This window comes from Dasypus novemcinctus, chromosome 20, assembly GCF_030445035.2.
Source record: "Dasypus novemcinctus isolate mDasNov1 chromosome 20, mDasNov1.1.hap2, whole genome shotgun sequence".
NCBI classification, from domain to species: Eukaryota; Metazoa; Chordata; class Mammalia; order Cingulata; family Dasypodidae; genus Dasypus; species Dasypus novemcinctus.
The window spans coordinates 97,205-114,184 of NC_080692.1; positions in this window are offsets into that span (position 1 = coordinate 97,205).

The window sequence follows — 16,980 nt, forward strand, 5'->3', positions numbered from 1 at the left end:
CAAGCAGTGAAAGAAAAAATAGATAAATGGGAACTCCTCAAAATTAAAACTTTTACACCTCAAAGATGTGATGGAAGAAAATATTTGGTAATTATATATCTGATAGGAGCCTAACATACAGCATATATAAAGAAAACATATCTAAAAACAAAAGACAAACAGCCCTTTTAAAAATGGGGAAAAGAGAAAGACAAAGTAGATACAACTCCAGGTATTGATGCTCCTGAGAGGTATGGAGACACACAGATTCTACGGTCATGGCAGATGTCTCTGGAGTGGGCCTTACTATGGAAATTGTGCTCCTGAGTGTGATGGAGTTGGACTCAGATGTGACCTTTCTACACATGCCTCTTTTGTCACTTTTACTGAATTTGTAGTTTTTCACTGGGGTTGGTGTATCCTAAGAAGACTTGAAGCTATGGACTGGCCATGTGGCAGCTGGGCTCTAAGCCTCAGCAGATTTGAACCTCCTATTCTCTGGTTTGTTGAACCTCCTATTCTCTGGTTTGTTGAACACCGGCCAGCTAACAGGAAAGTGAAAATGGCTAACCACCACACCAGGGAACTGAGATTGCCTACCACTTTAAGTAAGAGAATCACATCCACCAACCATGTTGGAATAAGTCCCCTCTCAGTATAGAGGTGGAATGGACATCACCAACCCAGGGTCTACAGGATGGAGGAATAAATTATGGAATAGTGTGAGCTTAATGGTATTCTACTGTAGAATCATTTTGAATAGTAAGGGAAGCAGCTGTAGCATTGATCTGGGGAAAGTGGCTATGGTAGTTGCTGAGGGAAGGGAGAAGGAAGAGTTGAGAGGTGGGACATTTTTGCTACTTGAGGTTGTCCTAAATGATATTGCAGGGACAGATGCTGGACATTATATATCCTGCCATAACCCACTGAATGTACTGGGGAGAGTGTAAACTACAATGTAAACTATAATCCATGCGGTCTGGCAGCGCTCCAAAATGTAGTCACCAAATGCAAATAATATGCCACAATGATAAACAAGGTTTTTGATGTGGGAGGAGTGGGAGGGTGGTGTGTCGGAAATGGAAGAACCTTTTACTTTTTTTAATACAACTTTATTTTGTGATCTATGTATCTTTAAGAAACATACAATTTAATAAGTAAAACGAAAGAATACGGAACTAGCTCATGGAATAACATGGATGAACCTTGAGGTCCTTATGTTGAGTGAAGCAAGTCAGACATTGAAGGACAAATATTACATAACTTTTGATATAAATTAAGCAAATCAAGCAGACTCAGAGAGCTATTGTCTGTAAGAGATATTTAGAGGAAATACAAATGGAGAAGTTTGTGAGCCAATGCCCATATGGACCAAATCTATGATAAGGTGAAAGTGTGTCATTGGGTAGTGAAGGACTATGACAAAACATTGGTGATACTATTGGGTTAGGCATTGCTGGTTTGACAGGGGTGGGGTAGTGAGGGTAGGTTGGATGGCTCATGGAATTGGGGGAGGGTTGGGCAAAGGACCATGTGAACACTGGGAATTGTCAGGTATGTGGCTGAACGTAAAAAGTTGAGAACACTCCTATGGCAATATGACAAGGGAGGGTTACTGCCTTATGGTGTTGGATGGGGAGCATTCAGGACAGGGTGCACCTGGTGCAGGCTTCCAGGGAGAGTGTGAGAGATCATTTTGTCATAATGTTTTGGGTCGGTGTGTGGAAACCCACATAATGAGTGGGAAGCTGTTGAACTCCCATCCTGGGGAGAACCTATATCTTCTCAAACAATGGGACAGGAGTCATTTGAGGGCATAGGTGATTCCTAGGAGGGGAGGACAAACCAGAATGTCAAGACTTCAGTGTTGCAAGTAACTATGAATCTTATCCAAGTAGTGAAGCCAGATGATCAATATTGGCCCCAAGGGGAGGCAGAGGGAGCACATAGAGTACATGAAAGGGGGGTATTTATTGGGCAATGGAAGTGTTCTACATGATCTTACAATGATGGACACTGGTCATGTTAAATGTCATCAAAATTTATAAATGTATGTGCTGTAAAATGTAAACCACAATATAAACCATTGACCGTGGTTAGTAGCTATGATTTACTGCTTGTATAACAGTTGAAACAAATGTACCATCCACATATAAAACGGTATTAACATGGGAAGTGGAAAATGGGGGAGGATTTTGGGTATATGGGAGTCCCCTATATGCTGTTTGTGACTTTTCTGTGAACTAAAACTTCTTTGAAAACAAAATTTTATAGTTTTGTTTAATGGAATAAACAAAATGGAGTAAATGGAAGGAAATGTCAGTATACACACAGTACAATATATATTAAACTGATGAAAGAAAAAAGTTTTTAAAAAAATAATAGTTTTCATTATTTTGTAATATCCCAAATTTTAAATTTTATTTTAAATTTTTTCTGTATTTTATTTTTAATATTTAACCTATCATTATTATTTGATTTTCCTAATAATTGTATTTGGCTATTTTATTGGCTTCATTTTTGAAGAAGCTTTGGATCACAGAAGAGTTACAATTGGTGAAGGGGAGAATCATTAGTGTGGAGTGTCAGTAATGAGGGATACATGGGAGGAATTTCACCTGGAAATACACATAAGGTATATAAATGTTTTCAAATATTCATGTGGCATTGCCCCAGTGGATGGAGAGACACACAATAACTGAGAGAATATTGAATTCTAATCCTGGAGAGCTCTGCTACATTCTCTAATGGAACAGCAGCAATCCCCCAAGTACAGGGGCAATGACTAGTGAAGAAAAATGGCCCATTGATGGACCCTTGATATTGATGACTGTGCTTATGATCCTTTGCTCTTGAAATTGAAACTTAGCCTTGTGTTTAGGGTGCCTAAAAGTTACCTTCTGAGATCCTCCTTGTTGCTCAAATGTAGCCTCTTTCTAAGACAAATTCAGCATACAAATGCGTTGTCTTCCCCCCAGAGTAGGACATGACTCCTAGGGATGAGCCTTCACCAATCACATAGCAGGGTAACTGGAAAAAGATGTAAAAGAAAAGGGGGGGAATGCAAAGACAAACGAGTTCATAAGGCTGAGAGACTTCAAAGTGAATTGGGAGGTCATTTCAGAGGTAGCACTTATGCACATCTCAGCAGGATCTCATAGACTGCCAAAATAGATACTACCCCAAATAGTGAGTCTCCTGAGAGCTCTGGAGACACCTAGGTCCTATGGTCATGGTAGATAGGTCAGGAATTTGGTGCCTTCCCAGTGGGCCTACCTTGGGGTTTGTGCTCCCCATTGTGACAGAGTTGGAACTCAGTTATGACTTCCCTACACATAGCTCATCTGTCCCTTCTATTTGAACTTATACTTGGTGATGGTGTTAGTAGATGTACACCCAAGAAACTTAAGTCTTTGGACTGCCCATGTGCCAGCTGTGCCCTGAGCCTCAGTGGAGTTGCAACATCTACTCTCCAGTTCATTGGACCCACCCAGGGCAATTAACAAAGAGGTGAGGATGGGCAACCACTATACCAAGGAAATAAGAAAGCCTTTAACTGCCAGCAAGAGCATCCCATCCATATATGGGATCAAACTCCCCTCTCAATTAGAGGTGGATTGGGCTTCACCATCCCAGAATCCTTAAGAATGGGAAAGAACTATGGACTAGAGTGGACTTACTGGTATTCTTCTATAGCCTTATTGTCTATACTTCTTGTTACTTATTGTAATTCTAGCAATGGAAGAAATTATAACATTGGTGTGGAGGCAGTGATCGCTGGAGGATCTGAGGGCAAGGAGAGGGAAAAACAGTTGTAACATGGGGGTGTTTTGGGGACTTGGAGTTGTTCTGAATGGCTTTGCAATGACAGATAAAGGCCATTATATGTCTTCCCATAATCTACAAAATTATGTGGGAGAGAGTGTCAAATACAATGTGAACTATAATCAATGCTCAGTAGCAATATCCTGAAATGTGTTTATCAATTGCAATGAATGTATGTCCCTAATGAAAGATGTTGTTTATGTGGGAGAATGTGGGAACTACGAGGAACAGGGCATATAGAAATTCCTACACATTTTATGTAACATTTATGTAATCTAAGTACCTATAAAATAATTTTAAAAATATATTTTTAAAAAAAGAAACCAGTCTAAGTAGGATAAGACAAAACAGCAGAGATATTAGAATGATCACTGTTTGCCCAGGCCTTAGGCAGAGGGAGGTACATTGAGTAGGTGAAGCTCAGAAATTTTCAGAACAGTGAAATTATTCTCTGTTATACTGGGATTGCAGGCATATGACATTATGTATTTTTCAAAACCCATTGAACTTGACAACATCCAAGTTCAAAAATGATCTAACTGTATTGTAAATGCATCAAATGCCCTATCTGAGGGGTATGAGAGGAAAAGATGCTGGATTAGTAATATTGGATATGAACAGTATCTGTAATATGAAATCAATGGGCACTGTACACAGGTATGCTACTCTATTTGATATTGTGTTCCATCAGGGTATGGGTTAACAAATTTTACTTTTATACATGTACACTGGAATTAAGCAATGAAGTAAATCAATGGAATATGGGAAATATGCTTCCCAACATGGTGTGGAAGGATTCAGATAAGCAAGGGGAGGATGTTAGATTGTTCTGTTAATGAGTTAGGGACAGACACATCAGTGTGAATTTGTGTGGAGGTAAATATAGTTACACAGGGTTGCATGTAGAAATATTTGCAGATATGTATATATACATAGGATTGTGTACACACATGTGTGTTCTTGTAATATCCATGGAGATGGCCCAGTAGCAAGGCACATATAGTGTCCAGACTTTAGATATTAAAAGCATTTTTGCAAGAAGAATTTTCTTGGAGAAATAGCTGCCTGCAGGACTAGGTCAAGAAATATACAAAAAGAGTCTGGAGTATCTCTTAGTACCAAAAAGTTAGTATGTGTTAAAATAAAACTGGTAATGTTGGGGATAATTTCAAATAGACACAGGACATAGCCAAAAGTGTTCCAAAGGTCAAAACTGGAATAAACTGTAAAACAAAATAAAGTAGTACAGGTATCACAACCCAAAGTAAGAAATAAATGTCATGAGGCAATCCTAATATAAATAATTGATTTTTAAAAGATACATATTTATTGTGAAGATGAATTCCATAATATATGGAGATATTTTTCTCTCAAGGCAGTGGCACAAACATCACACTCCTGAATGTGGGCTTCACGTATTAATTTCATTCCAAAAGCCATATATGGAAATGCAGAGAATTGATGAGTATTGGGGAAGCTGGGGAAGCTCCAAACACTGTTGATCAAGGTCAACATCAAGAGTGTTAAGTCATGTTGATAGGATGCACCCTAGATATGATGCAATGAAAATAACACATTATCCTGGTATCTTCCTCCAAAATCCCATTAACCCTGTCTAAACATGAGAAGAATATCAGGCAAATTCAGAGTGAGGGGCACTTTACAAAATACCCGACCTACACTCCTCAAAAGTATACAACTCATAAAACATGAGGATAAAATCTGAGACGTTGTCACTGCCTGAATGGCTTAAGAATTTTTGAAAATAAATATAATTTGCTATTCTGGCTTGGAGGTGTTAAGATGTTGGAAAAGTATGTGAGAAGTTCTTGAAAATCCTCTCTACTATCCTTGCAAATTTTCTGTAAATCTAACACAGTTCTAAAATATTAATGTTATTAATAAATAAGTTATTAGTGAAGTGCAAAATTCCAGAAACTTTGAACTCCAAGGTTCAATCCATGACAATTACATTTACATATCTTGGATAAGAATATAGCATTGCTGCCTCACATTATTCTTCCATTAAATCAGCATAGTGAAAAACAATTTCATGGAATAATTGAATTAAATGAAATAATGAATACAAAATGCCTGACACTGTGCTTAGGATAAAAATGAATATTTTTCTTTGTAGTCCAAGCCCACACAGATTCACTTCCCACTACAATTGTGCTATTTCAATCCCTCATCCTCTCTGTAGGGTTTTGGCAACAGCGTTCGTCATGTTGACTGAGAGTAAGCTTTCATCATGGCAAGTAATTTCACGACCATCACCTTCTATAAACCTACCCTGACTCTCAATAATTTAAAACATAAATATCCATGTTCTGCACAAAACACCAGGCTCTCTATACTATGGCTACTGCCAAACTGGTCAGGCTGCTTATCCCCTTTTCACATCCTACCCCTTCATTGTTCATCAGATAGCAAGAACTAATTTTAAAACCTCACCACACCATATGGTTATCTTGATTGGATTGTTTCCCTCTTGTTTCTTCTTGGTGTGCTTCTATACCTTTCTCCTCTTGAAGTTACCCCAATCTCTACTTTCAGTGTCAGTGCAGTCATCTCCCTTGTGAAGCCTTCACTTGTCTCCACAGAATGAGCATAAACTTTTAGATCCACTTCACCAGGATGTCAGTGCCATCTCAGGGTATTTCATGTAGTCACTACTATTTTTGCTTGCACATAATCTCTATAAGATGTGGAAGAATATTTTACTTATCTCTTTATTCACAAAATAGTATTTAGTAACTTCCATGATGTGTTTGATGACTAAATGGTTGTTGAATGACTAAAATTAAAAATGAATGAGGGATGTGCAGAAAGGTCACATCTGAGTAAAATTCCATCATACTCAGGAATACAAACTCCAAAGTAGGGCCCACTGATATGGCGCTGAACTCCAGAGCCAGCTGCCATGACCACAGAACCCGTGGGTCTCTGCAGCCTTCAGGAGAACTAGTACCTGGGCTTCTATCTACTTTGGCTGTCTCTGGGACCCTGCTGAGGCATGCATAAGCACGACCCTTCTGATGACCCCCTGACTCTTTTTTGGAAACTCATAGCCATATAAACTCATTTCTCCTTTTCATTTCCCCCTTTTATTCAAGGTCAAAAAACAGTTTTTAACAACTGTTATTACGTTATTATGTGAAAGTTGAGATATTCTGCTGGTCTGACTTGACCCTTTTATTCAAAGTCTTGTTCTAGTTACATCATTAGCTGGTGCTTGGTAATAATCCCTCAGAACCAGTAGAGCTCCCTAGTTTAGGAACTCAACATTCCCTTATTTGAAGTTTTTAATTGTAACCACTATGAAAATATCCAAACATTTTTATGTACCCTATATACATGCCTGGAGAACTCCCTCCCAGCCATGTGGCTCCCATCAATAACATCCCACACAGTCTTCCTCCCCTGCCAGAGTTGAACCTCTCTGTTCACACTGAGACTATTTTAATACTTACTCTTTGAAATCTAAATGTGATTTTGAAAATAATTGATTCTTCCTTCCAATGTACAATATATAGTCAAAATAACCTGCTGGATGTTGATTAAATTTAGAATATTAAAATTTTGTTCAACACACACACAAAAAAAAACTTCTTAAAAATGAAGCCTAATATATTGTCAAGTTCCACAAATAATAAAGTGGAAGATAGTGATGGATTTAAAGGTTAGATATAGAAGACATAGTAATTTAGAAAAACTAAAGTAAAAATAAATTGGGGTATCAAAAAATGAAAATGCTTCATTTTTGATGTTTTGTCTTTCACTAATGCAATAGGTGTTGCCCCGTATGTACAGTGGCAAGGCAATTTCATTTCTTCCTCAGTGTCTACATCCTTTCTTTTTTTCTAATTATTTGTTTTGTCTTCACAAAATGTTTAGATCACAGTAATTCACATATATAATATAGGGTATTCCCACATATCCAATATCAAACATTTTGTCCCTTCCCTAGCAATGATATTTTTACATGTTCATATTGTGTTTGCTGCACTTGATGTACAGATATTGAAATATAAATTTCAACCAAGGTTCCATGTTGGCTTACATTATGATCTATATTTTAGACTATACACTTTTCTAAATTTTTAGTTATCTTATGTTTTACATTATAGTTTACATTTTAACCTATAGACTTTTATACAATTTTGGTGTAATTTAACATGTCCTATATCCATCATTGCATGATCTTGTGGAACACTTCCATTACCCTACAGTTACCCTGATTCCATCTATTCAATACCCCTCTCCCCCTCCCCAGAGCACCCACTGTGACAATCAGTCTTCATTACTTGAAGGACCATATTCAGAGATACTTGCAACAGTGTTGATGGCTTGACATACTCGACTGTCCTAACCCATTGAGAGCCACCAGTATTCTTTTCTTTTTTTTTTATCAAAAATTTCATAAAAGTGTATGGTTTAAAGTGTAAAACATAATGTGAACCATTGGCCATGGTTGGAAGCTATGTATCAATATTTGTACACCAGTTCTGGCAAATGTACCATTCACATGTAAAAAGGTTATTGACACAAGAGGAGGGAGAAGATATTCGGTGTATGGAAGTCTCCTGTATTCTGTATGTGACTTTTTTTTTTTTTTTTTGGATTTGGTAAGTACATCTTTGGGCACCTCTGCACCTCATAGATAGTGGTTCACATCATGGCCCATACTCTCCTCCATTCCATCCAGTGGGCCCTGTGAGGATTTACAATGTCCGGTGATTACCTCTGAAGCACCATCCAGGGCAGCTCCATGTCCCAAAGACGCCTCCCCCTCTCATCTCTTCCTGCCTTTCCCCATACCCATCGTCCACCATGTCCACTTTTCCCAATCCAATGCCACCTCTTCTATGTGGACATTGGATTGCCACCAGTATTCTTGAGAGACACATTTCCCTGTTTGAGAACATCAGTCCTCAGGATGTGGGTATAACTTCACACTAATTGTATGGATCGCCACCAAGTGATATAACCCACTATGACAAAATGAGCATTCACACACTACCTGGAAGCCTGACCTGTGTAAGATGTCCCACCTTAAGCATCTTAAACATGTAAACTTCCTTATTATATTTTCTAAAAAGTTTTCTCAACATTACAGTTTCAACCACATACCTGACAATCTACTATGTCCAAATATTTCCCCACCCTCCCCCCAATTTCTAGGGCCATCTGACCCTTCCTCCCATCCCTAGCCGCGCTCAAGCCATTAAAGCTGCAGCCAAGGCATCCGTATGCCCCCATTTTATCCCTTCCCTCTACTAATATTTACATACAGCTTATCATAGATTTCACCCATGTAGATGTTAGCTCTCTTCCAAAATTTCTTTAAGCCTATCAACCAGTCTGTAGCTCTCTGAGACAACTTATCATGTAATATTTGTGCTTCAATGCCTGGGTTGCTTCACTCAACATAAGGTTTTCAAGATTCATCCATGTTATCACATGTGTTTGTACTGTATTCCGTCTTATAGCTGAGTAGTAGTCCATTGTATGTATATGCCACATTTTATTTATCCATTCATCTATTGATGGGCATTTGCATTGATTCCAACTTTTGGCAATAGTAAATAATGCTGCTATGAACATTGGTGTGCATATATCAGTTTGTATCCTTGTTTTCAGTTCTACTGGGTAAATACCCACCAGTGGACTTGCTGGGCCATATGGCAAATCCATAGCTAGTTTTTTTTGACAAACCACCAAACTGTTCTCCAGAATGGCTGTATCCTTCTGCATTTCCACCAGCATGAGTGAGTGTTCCCTTTCCTCCACATCCTCTCCAGTACTTGTAGTCTTCTGTGTTTTTGATGGCTGCTAGTCTCGTGGGAGTAAGATGGTATCTCATTGTAGTTTTGATTTGCATTTCCCTAATATCTAGTGATTTTGAGCATTTTTCATTTGCTTTTTAGTCATTTGCATTTCTTATTTGGAGAAGTTTCTATTTATTTTTTTATTTTTATTTTTTATTTATTTATTTATTTTTTATTGACTTTGTAATAATATTACATTAAAAATATATATATATATATGAGGTCCCATTCAACCCCACTACCCCCACCCCACCTCTTCCCCCCAGCAACACTCATTCCCATCATCATGACACATCCATTGCATTTGGTAAGTACATCTTTGGGCACCTCTGCTCCTCATGGTCAATGGTCCACATCATGGCCCATACTCTCCCCAATTCCATCCAGTGGGCCCTGTGAGGATTTACAATGTCCGGTGATTGCCCCTGAAGCACCATCCAGGGCAGATCCATGTCCCAAAGACGCCTCCACCTCTCATCTCTTCCTGCCTTTCCCCATACCCATCAGCCACCATGTCCACTTTTCCCAATCCAATGCCACCTTTTCTATGTGGACATTGGATTGGTTGTGTCCATTGCACCTCTATGTCAAGAGGAGGCTCAGATTCCACATGGATGCTGGATGCAATCCTCCCACTTTCAGTTGTAATCACTCTAGGCTCCATATTGTGATGGTTGTCCTTCTTCAACTCCATCTTAGCTGAGTGTGGTGAGTCCAATGAATCAGATTGTAGGTTCTGGAGTCTTTTGAGGCTCAGGAACTGGCTATCACATTGTCAGTCCAGAGATTCAAATCCCCTAAATATCTCTTAAACCCCAACACTAACTGCACCTCCAGCACATTAGCATGAAAGTCTTATGAAGAGAGATCCCATCTGAGTCCAGATTCATCACACATAAACACCATTTCCAAAGAGGGGCCATCTGACATGGTAGTTAAGCCCATCGGCCTTGACCATAACTCCCATGGGTCTCTTTAGCCCTCAAAGGAACCAATACCTGGGGGTTGTATCTGCTTTATCTGTCTCTCAGACTCTGCTCAGTTGTGCATAAGGGCAATCCTTCTGACAGCATCCAGACTCTTTTTTAGAGACTCGTAGCCGTATAAACTCATTTCTCCTTTCCATTTCCCCCTTACATTAGTCAAACAGCATTTTAAAGTCATGTTATTTTATGTAGACAGGGATATTCTGCTGATCCGCATTGAACTTTCCGTATAACATCATTTTCCAGTTGCATCATCAGTTGGCAGTTGATAGTGGTCCCTCGGTGCCAGGGAGGCTCATCCCCGGGTGTCATGTCTCACGCTGGGGGGAAGGCATTGCATTTACATGCTGAGTTTGGCTTCAAGACTGGCCACATTTGAGTAACATGAAGGCTGACAGGAGGAAATTCCCAGGCACAATGCTGCTCTAGGCCTTGTTCTTATTTTAGGCTTATCAGCTCACAAGCATAGTCATTAGCATCAGGGGCTTACTGTTGAGCCCTCACTCCCTCCCGGTCCCCACCGCTGCACCTGGGAGACTGTCGCTGCTCCCCTAGGGACCACAACAGAGCACCACTGGCCAGGAACCCAGTACCCCCCCTGCTGTGGTTTTTAATTGTTGCCACTATGAGTATATCCAAACATTACCATGCACCCTGGACATATGTTCTGTACAGCTCCCTGTCAGCCATATATCACCTGTCAACGGTATCCTATACCAGTATCCCTCCATTGCCATTGTTGAACCACTCTGTGATCCAGAACTCCCTGAAATTTGAAGCCCAATATAATGTCAGGGTCCCTTACTAGGAAATGGCATATAGCGATAGGTTTAAAGGTTAGATAAGGAATACGTGATGACTTGGAAAAAATTCTACATCCTATCTTTTTCTTTCTTTTTTTTTCCCCCTAATTATTGAGCTTCTCTTCACAGGAGCCCTAGACCACAGCAATGCATATATATAATATAGAGCACTCCCATACATCCACCACAAAACCTTTTCCCTTCCACAGCGATACCCTTACACCCTATTCACATCATATTTACTTAACGTGATGTACAGAGTCTGAGACAATAGCTTTCTAACAAGGTGACATCTGTGCTTACATTGTGGTGCTTACTTTAGGATACACAGATTTTACATTCTTAGTTATCCAATGTTTTACATTATGGTTTACATTATCAGTCTGTCATCTCCTATATGTTATGGTGTAATATTACATGTTTTATATCCATCCTTGTGTACTCTCACGAAACTCCTCTCTTACCCCCCATTTACCTTGGTTTGTGGGTTTGCGGGTGGCTGGGGAGGGGCGGATGGGTAACAATGCCCAAAAGTGGGGGGAGGGAGGAGTAGCATACGAACACAGGAGAGGGTCAGGTGTTGGTGGAGAGTAAAATGTGGAGAAAATCATATCAAAGTATAATAAAGAGGGTTACCTGTTTAGAACGCTCGGAGGGGAGGGTCTGATGCAGGACGGGCTCCTGGGGAATGTCTGCATGCTCATTCTGCCAGAGTGGGTGACACCATGGGGTAGAAACCCAAGTAGTGAGAGTGGGGATGGACCCACATCCTGGGGAGGACTAATGCCATCCAATAGAGGGAACTGTATCCCCTCGAGAGAAATGGTGGCTCCCAGGGCATTGGGGCAGTGGAGCAAGTTAGGCCCTGAACACTATTCCATCTATCTTTAGAAGTGGCTCCTCGGGAAAAGGAGGTTGGCTGTCAATGTAGGCAGCAAGGTGGAAGGGAAAATGGAAGTTAAATGTGTGGAACCGAGGAGTTTCTATTTAAGTCTTGCCACTTTTTAAAATGGGTGGTTTGTCTTTTTATTTTTGAGATATAGGAATTCTTTATATTTGAAGGATATTGGTCTCCTATCAGATATATGGTTACCAAATATTTTTACCCATGGGGTAGGCTCTCTTTTCATTTTCTTGACAAAGTCCTTTGAGGTGCAAAAGGCTTTAATTTTGAAGAAGTCTCATGTATCTATTTGTTCTTCTACTCGTGCTTCTGGTGTGAAGTACATGAAGCCATTTCCTATTACAAGGTCCTGTAGGTGTTTCCCTACATTGCATTCTAAGGTCCTTATGGTCTTATGGTCTTGGCTCTTATATTCAGGTCTTTGATCCATCTTGAGTTGATTTTTTTATAAGGTGTGAGTTGGTAATCCTCTTTCAGTGGGTTTGGTGGTCTTGTGAATATCATATGACTGTATCTATGAGGAGCTATATCAGAATTTTCAAATTGGTTCCATTGGTCAGTGTGTCTCTCCTTGTGCCAGTACCATGCTGTTTTCACTACTGTACTATGTTTTGAAGTCAGGTAGTGTAATTCCTCCAATTTTGTTTTTTCTTTTTCAATATGTCTTTGGCTATTCGGGGCCTCTTTCCTTTCCAAATAAATTTCTTAGTGAGTTTTTCTATTTCACTAAAGAATGTTGTGTTGATTTTCATTGGGATTACATTGAATGTGTAGATCAGTTTTGGTAGGATAGACATCTTAATAATATTTAGCCTTCTTATCCATGAACAGGGAGTATTCTTCCATTTATTTAAGTCTTCTTTGATTTCCTTGAACAGTGTTGTGTAGTTTTCTGTGTATAAATTTTGTACATCTTTAGTTAAATTTATTTCTAGTTATTTGATTTTTTAATTTACTATTGCAAATGGTATTTTTTCTTGATTTCCTCCAAAGGTTTTTCATTAGTGTTGTACAGACATGCTACTGATTTTTGTGCATTGATCTCATAACCTGTGACATTACTGAACTCATTTATAAATTCTAGAAGCTTTGTTGTAGATTTCTCAGGGTTTTCTATGTATAGGGTCATATCATCTGCAAATAGTGGAATTTTGACTTCTTCTTTTCAAATTTGAATGCCTTTTATGTCTGGTTCTTGCCTCAATGCTCAGGCAAGTTCTTCTAACACAATATTAAATAGAAGGGGTAATAATGGGCATCGTTGTCTTGTTCTTGATCTTAGAGGGAAAGATTTTCAGATTTCAAAATTGTAAATGATGTTAACTGGGGGTTTTCCATATATATCTTTTATCATGTTCAGAAAGTTTCCATCTACTCCAATCTTTTGCAGAGTTTTTATTAAGAAATAGTGCTCTATTTTGTCAAATGCTTTTTCTGCATCTGCAGATATGATCATGTGATTTTTTTCCTTCAATCTGTTTATGTGGTGTTTACATTAGTGTATTTTCTTATGTTGAACCATCCTTGCATACGAGGAATGAATTCCTCCTGGTCATGGTGTATAATTCGTTTAATGTGCTGCTGAATATGAATAGTAAGTATTTTGTTGAGGATTTCCACATCTATGTTCATTAGAGAGATTGGTCTGTAATTTTCCTTTCCTGTGGCGTCTTTGTTCAGCTTTGATATTAGGGCAATATTGGCATCATAGTATAAGTTAAGCAATGTTCTTCTGTTTCAATTTTTTGGAAGAGTTTCAGCAAGATTGGCATTAGTTCTTTATGGAAAGTTTGGTAGAATTCACCTCTGAAGCCATCTGGCCCAGAACTCTTATTAGTTGGGAGGCTTTTAATGACTGATTTTATATCTTTACTTGTGGTTGATTTATTGAGATTGTCAGTTTCCTCTTTCATTAATATAGGTTGCTTATGTGTTTCCAGGAATTTGTCCATTTTCTCTGAATTTTCATTTTTGTTGGAATATAGTTTTTCAAAGTATCTTCTTATGATAGTCTTTTTTTTCTGTGGGGTCAGTGGTGATATCCCCTTTCTCATTTCTTATTTTCTGTATTTGCATCTTTTTTTTTCTTGTTAGTATAGCTAAGGGTTTGTCAATTTTATAGATCTTGTCAAAGAACTGCCTCTTGGTTTTGTTTATTTTTTCAAGTGCTTTCTTATTCTTTCATTTAGTTCTGCTCTGATCTTTGTTATTTCTTTCCTTTTCCTTTGCATTTAGTTTGTCATTGTTTTTTCTTTTTACTAAATCCTCCAACTGTGAAGTTAGTTTTTCAATTTTAGCTCTTCTTTTATCACGTGTGAATTTATGGCTATAAATTGCCCTCTCAGTACCACTTTTGCTGCATCCCATAAGTTTTGATATGTGCATTATCATTTTCATTTGTTTCAAGGTAGTTATTGATTCCTTTTGAGAGTTCCTCCATGACCCACTGTTTTTCTAAGAGTGGGTTATGTAACTTTCATATATTGTTGCCAAATCCAGGTCTCTGACCTTTGCAGATTTCCAGCTTCATTCCACTGTAGTCAGAGAAATTATTTTGTATGATTTCAAACTTTCTGAATTCACTGAGACTTTCTCAGCAACCTATCCTGTTGTCTATCTTGGAGAATGATCCATGTGCACTTGAGAAGAATGTTTATCCTGCTTTATTTGGATGTAATGTTCTGTATATGTCTATTAGGTCCAGTTCCTCTAATATATTGTTCAAAGTCTTTTCTTCTTTATTGATTTTCTTTTGAGATGTTCTGTCCAAAGGTGATGGTGGTGTATTAAAGTCCCCCACTATAACTGTAGAGGCATCAATTCCTTCCCTTAGATTCTCCAGTGTTTGTCTTACATATTTGTAGGCACCCTTGTTAGGAGTGTAATGTTTTTTCTTTGTTTTTATTTTTGTTGTTAAAGATTTATTTATTTATTTCTCTCCCATCCCCCACACACTAGTTGTCTGTTCTCTGTCTTTTTGCTGCATCTTCTTTGTCTGCTTCTGTTGTCAGTGGCATTGGAATCTGTGTTTCTTTTTGTTGCATCATCTTGCTGTGTCAGCTCTCTGTGTGTGCAGTGCCATTCCTGAGTAGGCTGCACTTTCTTTCACACTGAGCAGCTCTCCTTACAGGGTGCACTCCTTACGCTTGGGGCTCCCCTACACGGGGACACCCCCGCATGGCCCAACAATCTGTGTGCGCATCAGCACTGTGCATGGGCCAGCTCCACATGGGTCAAGGAGGCCCCAAGTAGGTCCAGGGTTTGAATTGTGGACCTCCCATGTGGTAGACAGATGCCCTAATCACTGAGTCAAGTCTGCTTCCCAGGAGCATAAATGTTTATACCTGTTCTTTCCTTTTTGAATGATTATCCCTTTCACTAATATGTAGTGTCCATATTTGTCACTCACAATTATTTTACATTTAAAGTCTATTTTACATGATATTAACATAGTTTCTCCTGCCCATTTTTGGTTATTATTTGCCTGTAAGATGTTTTCCAGCTATTCATTTTCAACCTCCTTGAATCCCTAGGTCTAAGATGTTTTTCATGTAGACAACATATAGATGGATCATACTTTCTTATCCAATCTTCCAGTCTGAGTCCCTTGACAGGTGAGTTTAATCCATTGACATTCTGTGTTATCACTTTCAAGGAATTATTTATATTAGCCATATTTTCTTTGGATTTGTGTTTGTTATATTTTGTTTGGTTTTTTACTTTTTTTTGTCTTTTTATTGTTCTTACACTCTCCTCCAACTCTGTCTCTCCTGTTTTTTATCTTTCCCCCTATAGAACTTCCTTTAGTATTTCTTGAAGGGCAGTATTCTTGTTGGTATAATCTATTAATTTCTGTTTGTCTGTGAATATTTGAACTCTCTATCATATTGAATGTCAGTTTAGGTGGACAGAGTATTCTTTTTGGAAATTATTTCTTTTAGTACTTTGACTATATCATACCACTGCCTTCTTGCCTCCTTGGTTTGAGATGAGAAATCAGCACTTAGTTTTATGAAGCCTCCTTTGCATGTGATGTTTCTCTTTTCTCCTGCTGCTTTTAGTATTTTCTCTTTGTCTTGAGCATTGGATAATTTGACAAGTATATGTCTTTGGGTAGGCCTGTTGGGATTTATGCTATTTAGGGTGCATTGTGCTTCCTGGATGTGGACATTCATCTCCCTCAATAGGTTTGGGAGGTTTTCACCCATTATTTCCTCCAACACCCCTTCTGTTCCCTTTCCCTTCTCTTCTTATTCTGGGATGCCTATGATGCATATGTTTTCACATTTTGCTTTGTCATTCAGGTCCCAAAGTCCCTGTTGAATTTTTTCTCTCTTTTTATCTATCAATTCTACTGTCTGTTTGATTTAGCATGTACTATCTTCCATAGTGGAAGACAGTATATCACTAGTTCTTTCCTCTCCCTCTTCAAATCTGCTGTTATTTGCTGAGAGTGTATTTTTGATTTCTTGGATTGTGCTGTTACTCCCCATCATATCCATTGACTTTTTTTTTGCATGATTGCAATTTCTTCTGTATGCTCTCTAAGTGTTTTCTTCATAGTCTTATCTCTTCCTTCACCTCATTAAATTGGCCCCTATTAAATGTTTTGAGAGCTTTAATTACTTGTTTGATGTTCTGCTCTTCTTCCT